Raw genomic sequence first — 9,021 nt, 5'->3', positions numbered from 1 at the left:
AAGTTGTTCAGTATATTAAGATCTACTATGCTTCCAAACAGCCAAGCAATATCTTAAGTCAGAGAAGTGACAGAAGTAGAATTTCAGGCACACCCCATTCATTCCATCGAATAAATAAGTATTGAGCCTGCTTTGTACCAGGCACTGTTCCAAGCCCTAGGAATATAGCAGAGAATAAAACCAACAACAATCTGCCTTCATGATGCTTACAGTTCTTGTGAGGTGGGACAGAACAGTAAAGATGAATGAACCAGAGTTACACAGATCAACCTGAATGCATCTCATAATCATAATGTTGTGGGGGGAAAGTTATATCAGAAAATATGCTATATTAAAACAGTTATACAACATTGTTAAATGCACAAAACATTATATATAAGTATCACCTAAGGTATGTCACATGAAAAGGCAAGGGGTAAATGTTTAACAACTGGCTCTCTGAAAGAGAGAGGAAAAGTACCGATTTGTAGTATTTTTTGATTTTCACAGTATAAATACTTCCATCATGGCTGATTCCAAGCTACCATACGTTTAATAACCAGCTCACAAAATTCTTGAAATTTTAACAATCAGCCTTTTAGATCCTGTATGTGAGCAGGCTCTGGCACACCACTGCTGCATGAGGTCCAGTCTGGGAGCATGGACAATTCATTCATAGTGATAGAAAGGAAGCATCAGTAGTTGATAGAGCTGCCAGTGGAAGAGTAGATGAGGTGGTGGAAACTCATGGAAGTTCTCTTCTTTTTTTCTAGTGAAAAAGGAAGCAAGGTCAGCAGCTAAGAAGGAAAGGAAAGGTTTGAAACTTAAAGAAGAGAAGAAGTAAAATAGTTGCCTAGGAGAAGAGAGTAAATAAATTAGGGAAATATATTGCTGAGCAGCATTAAGAGCCCACTTGAGGTTAGTGGTCATAAATTTTAAGAGAGAACAGTTAGCATAATCAAATGGTTTTCTTCAATGCATAGGTGCAGGCTCTGAGTAGATGGGTTTGGATTTTACCAGGGACAGGGAAAAGTTGTGAGAATCAATGGATCGATTGTCCTAATCAGATCAATGGTTTGTTGAAATCAGAGGGAATGGGCTAAAATGATAGCCATCAGTAGTGGTCAGAAACCAGAATGCTTGAATCAAGACAATGGTGGGGTTGCAATTATTGGCAACAAGAAGCAAGCGAGTAACTGAGGTAGGGTAGAGAGTCATCCAGGAGAGGAATGCAAGGAATTGAGAATCCAAGATGTTGGAAAGATCATCTATGTGGATAATAAAATCGCTAAGATTTAAGATAGGTGTAGTGCTAGGATGACAGCAAAAGAGAAGCTAAAATCTATAGATGACTGCAGTAAGGAGAGGTAGTGAGAGATAACATCTAATGATATAAAATTCAAAGCTGCTTTTTTTTTTAAGGGTTTAGGAAGAAGCATCGTTTGCAAGTCCAGTGGTACAAAAAAACACAGACTATCTGAGAGGGCTGCAGGGGAAGCAGTGCTTTTAAGGCAGAGTCAGGGTTTCCCAACTTGGTGCTATTGACATTTGGGGTTTGACAATATTTTGCTGTGGGGGCCATCCCATACATTGTAGGATGTTTAACAGCATCCCTGGCCTCCACCCACTAGATACCAGTAGCACCACCTCCAGTTGTGACAACTGAAAATATCTGCAGACATTGCCAAATGTCCTCTGCGGAGTGGGGGAGAATGGCCTCCGGTCAAGAACCTCTGGGCTAGAGCAAGAAGGTAAAGGAAAATATTCAAAGAGGAGATTTAGGACATGGTGGGTTTTGCAGATGATAAACCATGAGTTTCAGAAGGCAAAGTGGGTGCTGGTTATACACCCAAAGGAATGGAAATCATCATGTCGAAGGGATACCTGCACTCCTATGTTTACCGCAGCTCTATTTACAATAGCTAAGACTTGGAACCAACCTAAATGTCCATCAGTGGATGACTGGATAAGGAAAATGTGTTATATATACACAGTGGAATACTACTCTGCCATGGAAAAAAATGAAATTCTGCCATTCACAGTAACATGGATGAACTTAGAGAAAATTATGTTAAGTGAAATAAGCTAGGCACACAAAGAGAAATAATGCATGTCCTCACTCATAAGTGGGAGCAAAAAAAATAAACAAATAAAAAATAGAGAGAGAGAGAAAGAAAGATACATCACAATAGTACATTAAACCTTCAAAAGGAGAGAACAGAACTGAGGTTACCAGAGGTAGGAAAGAGGAGGGTATTGTGGGTAAAGGAGGAATTGGTAAAGGGCCATGAAAATCGATTACATTGTATAATGTTGAATATACTAACTATCCTGATTTGAGCATTACATACTGTATTAGTCATTTTTTGTTGCTTATAACAAAGTACACTGAACTGGGTGATTTATAAAGAAAATGAAATTTATTGCTTACAGTTTCTGAGGTTGAGAAGTCCAAAGTCCATCTGGTGGTGGCAACAGTGACCCAGGGATCTCACATTGCAAGATGGTGGAAGCAGAGGGAGCAGAAAGAGCAAAAGGCAGACTCTCCTTTTAAAGCCCTCAGAACCACGCCCCTGACCGCCATTTTTAGTCCATTCACTACAGCATGGTCTACAATCCAATCACCTCTTCAAGACTCCACCTTTCAATTACCATAATAGGATTTCCCACCCTCTTAACAGTCACAGTGGGGGCTAAGTTTCTAATACATAAAACTTGAGGTACACAATTCAAGCTTCAGGGAGTTTGGGGGGACATAATTCAATCCACTACACATATTGTAATAGTAAATAATCTATTATTGACATATGTATGTAGTATAATAATAAATACAGTAATTATCCTGATTTGAGTATCACGTATTGCACACAGGTATTGATATTCAATGCTGTACCTCACAGATATGTACAATTATGTTTCAATTTTTAAACAAAGGCAAAGTGGAAAAGTTGGAGATAAATTTAAGCTGAGAGGTCTTCCCTGCACCCCTCAAATTATACCACTTTGACAGCTGACAGATTGAAGTCAGTCCTGACAAGGTGTTTAAAGATGCTGTGAATTTTCCGTTGTCTGCAAGAATGCCTCTGTTCCTGAAGTTTCTTTCTTTCTTTTCTTTTCTTTTTTTTTTTTTTGGATTCCACATATAACTGAAATCATGCAGTATTTTTCTTTCTGTGTCTGGTTTCTTTCTTTTTTTTTTTTTTTAAAGAAAATGTCACTTTATTAATATTATTTTTTACATTCTAGGGTGTTGTTGCAGAGCAGTTGGGAGGGACAGGGAGAGGGGAAAGGGGAAGGAAATGGGATAGAAGAAGGACGAAGGAGGAGGGGTGGGATTGAGACCTATGGCACCCCCCTCATTCCTACAAGGGAGACCAGGGGACTTCCAGCAGTGGCTTGGTCATTGCCAGGCTGGGTGCAGATATCAGGAAGGTGTGGCAAAAGCTCTCGCCCCCCACCATCCCAGCTTGGGAACCCGGGGCCCTACTTGCTGCAGCTTGGCGGTTGAAGCTGGGCTGGTTGCATGTGTCAGGGGGGTGTGGCTGAGGCCCTCGGCCCCCCACTGCCCCAGCTTGGGAGAGCCCAGGGCACTTCCTGTGGTAGCTCAGTTGTTGTCATTGGGCTGGCTGGGCATGTCAGGAGGGCATAGTTGAGGCCCTCGGCCCCCACCTTTGGGATTGGTTGCAAATTTTGGGGGTCACTGCTGAGGCCCCTGACCCTCCCCCCTTTCTGGCTTGGTAGCCCAGTCCTTCTAGGTGTTATAGGTGTTCTTTGGTGAAATGAGACCTTTACTAGTTAATATGAAACTTTGTCTCTGGTTGTGGGTACTTTGTTTTCTCTTTCAGATCTGTGTTGGGTTATTTGCTGTTTCTGCCATTTAAACTCCACACTGAAACTAATTTGTTGTCCTTTGCTTACTTCCAAAATGGGGGATCTTCCTGTGGGGACCAATTCTTGAGCTGTGTGGTTTAGCTAAGTCACTGCTTTGCTGCCAATTCCCTAGGGAAGGCTTTTTGTGCAGCTCAGGTATTAACGGTTAACTTTATAGGTACTTCTGGGTCTCAAGATATCTAGTGCACCTGGGTTGTGTAGAAACTCTGGTCTGTGCCTGAGTCTTTTCATCAAACTGCACCCCATGCAATCCTATATTCCTGACTAGTCTCCTCTGAGTGGCCCTTTGCTGACTGGGGGGCAGATCAGCTATCCTTGATGTGCCCCAGTGTTCTCTCAGTGGGCCCACCTCCCCCACTGCCTGTGCTCCAAACACTTCCCATGGGAAGGGCCAGGCTTTGGTCCCTTGCAATGAACCCTTTTAGTGGTCTTGCTGGCTTGGGGGCCACCAAAGCCCTCTTCTCCTCTGCCGCCTCCAAGCAACTACATCCAAAGCGCACAGCTGTGGCTTTTGCCAGCTCCTGCTCCATGCACTCAGCAGCTCCAGACTGGAAGAAGCTGGGGCTCAAAATGGTCTGAGTGGTTTTTTCTTTCTCTCATCATGGCTTCTCCTACCTTCATGCATTCCATGGGTTTCTCCTCCTCTTCCCCTGAACTCTAGCAGCCCCAGCTTGGCTGTCATTGCTTTTTTACAGTTGTAAATTGGTTGATTTGTGGAAGAGAGTGATGCTGGGGACTGTGTATTTCACCATCTTGACTGGAAGTCCCTGGTTTATTTCACCTAGCACAACGTCCTCCAGGTTCATCCATGTTGTGGCAAATAGCGGGATCTCCGGTTTTTTTGTTTGTTTGTTTTCTTTGTTTTTCTGGTGGCTGGCCAGTAACAGGGATCAAACCCTGGACCTTGGTGTTACCAACACCATGCTCTCACCAGCTCAGCTAACTGGCCAGCCCTTCTGTTTTTTAAGGCTGAATATTTCATTGATTGTATTACGTATGTATATATGTGTGTGAGATGGAGTTTGGATGTGTTGTCCCCTCCAAAACTCATGTGGAAATTTGATCTCCAATGTTGGAAACTGATTGAGTCATGGGGGCAGATCCCTCATGAATGGATTAATGCTCTCCCTGGGGGAGGGGGATTAATGAGTGAGTTCTTGCTCTATTAGTTCCCGCAAGAGCTCGTTGCAAAAAAGACCCTGGCACCTTCTCTCTCTCTCTCTCTCTCTCTTGCTTCCTCTTGCCATGTGATCTGCTTGGATCTGCTGGCTGCTTGCCACTTTCTGCCATGAGTAAAGCATCCTGAGGCCCATGCCAGATGCAGCTGTCCCAGAATTGTAAGCCAAATAAACCTCTTTCCTTTATAAATTACTCAGTCTCAGGTGTTTCTGTTATAGCAACACAAAACAGACAAAAACAGTGTGTATATGTATGTATGCATATCATAGTTTCTTTATTCATTCATCTGTTGATAGACACTTAGATTGTTTCCATATCTTGGCTATTGTGAAGAATGTTGCAATGAACATGGGAATGCAGATATCTTGAGGAGGTGGTGATTTCATTTCCTTTGGGTTTATGCCCATCAAAGGGATTGCTGGATCATATAGTAATTATATTTTTAATTTATTCTGAAACCTCCACACTGTTTTCCACAATGGCTGTACCAATCTACATCCCAACCAACAGTGTAGAAGGGCTCCCTTTTCTCCACACCAACACTTATCTCTTGTCATTTTGATTGCTGTCATCCTAACAGGCGTGAGGTGATATCTCACTGTGGTTCTGATTTGCATTTCCCTGATGATTAGTGATGCTGAGCACCTTTTCATATTGGCCATTTTTATGTTTTCTTGAAGAAATACCTATTCAGTTTCTTTGCCCTTTTTGTAATCGGTTGTGTGAGTTTGAAGTTGCTTGCTTTCCTTGATGGCATCATCACCCTACAATTGAACAATGCTCCCATGTGATGGGGACAATAAGTTAACAGACTTGGCTATTCTTGCAGCTAGTAAAATTTAAGCTTCACATCAGCACAGTCTAAGTGACAGTGATAAAACACCATGGTAATACTGGAGTTGAAACATCCAAGAACATAATCACAGGAAGTTCTGAAAATTGGAAAAAGGTTCCATAAATTTGTTACTGATCCCAAGTCTGGCTGTCCACCACCATACAGAAACGAAAAACTGGAAAGTCAAATGTTGGTGAAGCTTTATTCAGGCCTGAAGAGACAGCAGGCTAAATCATCTCATATTCTCAAGTTAATAAAGGGTTTTTGTGGGAAGTGAAAAACAAACAAAAAACAAAAAAAGTAGAAAGTGAAAAGCAGGAAGGAGGGAGATGTGAGTTGTGGGGGCTCCACATAAGAAGCCAGGTACAAAATCTCTCCAGGGGTCCATCTGGTTTCTCTTCTCATCCTTAGGGTCCTGCAGGACTATGATTTGCTTGAGGGTGGAATCATCTTAGCTTTTGGATGTCTTCCTTGGTTTCTCAGGGTCTGGATAGTACATCCCTCATAGCAAGTCTGCAGCACCAGGCTGACTGGAAAACAGCTTTACATTCATGTAAAATCATGCCATCCTGCCCTATAACCAAGGTTCAAAATATCAAATAACCATGGGAAAAGAGGGAACTCAGAGAAATGCATTCTAAGCTAGGCTTTATGTTTATCTTATACTCTGCTAGACAAGTGTACTCCTATTTCTGGCAATTCAACCAGCAAGATGCCTTGCAAACTTCCTCCAAGGCTGAGGCCTGCTCCAACCTCAGGGGAAAAGGATAGAATATGGATGGTCCTGCTGTTACATTCTTTGTAATTGCTTTTACTTTTATGGAATAGTTTGTACAATATTAACACATTAATTCTTGGTTAAAACGAGCAAGCTTTGAGTGATTGGATATTAAACTTGGTTCTGTGCACTTGATCACTTTATCTGTAATGCCAGTGGCTTGCTGGGAGGCACTGGAGCCTAAACATTACAAACGTTAATCTACCCAAGTTTAAATCCCAATTCTTCCTTGTGCCAGCTGTCTGACTCATCTTGGGCAACTTACTTTATTACTCTCAACTTCAGCTTTCTTATCTATAAAATGAAGGCAATAATATTAACTATTCTTTAGGTTGTTATGAGTAATAAGTGAGATAAACTATGTAGAATACTTAGCATAGTGCCTGACACGTTGTAAGGACTCAATGGTCTGTCTTATTACTGCCACATGACTTTAGGTGACTTACTCAGGATTTCTGCCTCTGTAAAACCAATTAGATTAGATTATTTCTAAACTTGTTCCAATCTCTCTCTTTTGGTGTAAGTGACTTCCCCTCCTTGAGACTTCCTATCTGCATATAAAATGAGGAGACTGGAGATACCTTCTATTTCTAATAACTTTGATCATTCAAGATCCTCTTCTAAATTCCCAATAACACAGATCCAAAAAAGAACAGTTAGCTTCAAATAGCCAAACATTCCTCTCATGCCAACAGTGACAAGTTGAGTGAAGGGAGAGGAAAGATATTTAACATATTTACATTGTTAACTTCTCCCAAGATCTGCCTGAGTACCAAAGTTCCATTAAATAAGAAAATGTACATAAAGTGGTTAGTGCATAAATGGTATAGATGACCTCATGATGAAGGTAGAGATGATGCCATTAAGACATAAAGACAGAATTAGGAGGATTGCTCTTTTCCTTTGACAGGAAGTCCATAATAAAAAGGTATTAAATTATTTTCACCATAAAAATGGATTGTGGCTATTAAGCTAATGAGGCTTACTTAGAAATATGTAGGAAAGAGGATTTGCCCAATCAAACATTAAAACTTGAAAGCCTTTATAATTAAAACAATGTGGCACTTGTGCACAACCAGGGAAATAATAGAAAAGCCCCAAATAGACTCAGATACATAAAAAATTTAGTACACACAGGATAAAGGTGGCATCTTACACCACCGGGGCAAAGACGGGCTTTTTTTTTTTTTTCTTTTGGTGGCTGGCCTGTATGGGAATGGGAACCTGTGACCTTTGTGTTATAAGGCTGTGCTCTAATCAACTGAGTAATCGGCCAGCCCAAAGATGGGCTTTTTAATAAATGGTGCTGGGATAACTGGGTAGCATCTGGAAAAAGGAAAAATTAGATCCTTCACACCATACAAAACAATAAATTCCAAACGTATCAAGAATCCAAATATAGACAGAGGCTGTGCTACTGCAGGAGCCGAGCAATTCCGAAATCAAAGGAATTTGTTTCTTTGACCTCATCAGGCAGTGATTCTGACAGTGACGTTGACAAAAAGTTAAAGTGGAAAACTCAAGTTGCTCCAGAAAAACCTGTAAAGAAGCAAAAGACAGGAGAAACTTCGAGAGCTCTGCCATCTTCCAAACAGAGTAGCAGCAGCAGAAATGATAACATGTTTCAGAATGGGAAAATGAGGTATGTCAGTGTTTAGGACTTTAAAGGGAAAGTTCTAATTGATGTAAGAGAATATTGGATGGATCCAGAAGGTGAAACAAAACCAGGAAGAAAAGATATTCCTTTAAATCTAGAGCAAATGAGCCAGATGAAGGAACAAATTTCTGATATTGATAATGCAGTAAGAGAACCATAAAATCCAAGTCATATAAAACCTGTACTATTCCAGTTACATTAACCTGTCTTTTTGCATGGCTTTTGTTTTCTAAATGTTGTTTTCCAAGCTATTGTATGTTTGGATTGCAGAACAATTTGTAAGATGAATACTTTTTTAAAATGTGCATTATTAAAAATCTGAGTGGGCTGGCCAGTTAGCTCAGTTGGCTAGAGTTCAGCCTTATAACCCCAAGGATATGGGTTCAAATCCTAAACCAGCCAGCCACAAAAAAAAAATTTTTTTTGTTTTACATTAAGTGAATTTACTACTTAAAGACAGACAGCAAGGGAAACATTCTGAGCCTAGGATTCATTGTGAGCCAGTCCCCCAGGGCTCAGAAAGCTGCCTGGGATGGATGGAATCTTGACTGTGATTGGCACACTTGCACTGCAGCTGAGAGACCCCAGAAAGCAGCCTGCCCTGGGTTTTATACCCTTGGGACAACGTAACACACTGGGCTAAAGCATTAAAAACATCCTGTTTCAGGGGGTGGGGAGAGGGGACTGGAACAGAGCCTGGGC

The 9,021-nt window shown here is 41.2% G+C and overlaps 1 pseudogene; it reads left to right on the top strand.

Moving 5' to 3' along the window:
* Positions 1 to 1,083: 1,083 nt before the first annotated feature.
* LOC134380951 (activated RNA polymerase II transcriptional coactivator p15-like) lies at positions 1,084 to 8,479 on the top strand (annotated as a pseudogene).
* Positions 8,480 to 9,021: the final 542 nt, after the last annotated feature.

Source organism: Cynocephalus volans, chromosome 6, assembly GCF_027409185.1.
Source record: "Cynocephalus volans isolate mCynVol1 chromosome 6, mCynVol1.pri, whole genome shotgun sequence".
Taxonomy (NCBI): Eukaryota; Metazoa; Chordata; class Mammalia; order Dermoptera; family Cynocephalidae; genus Cynocephalus; species Cynocephalus volans.
The sequence above is the reverse complement of the archived record's forward strand: the minus strand, read 5'-3'. Positions and strand labels throughout refer to the sequence as shown.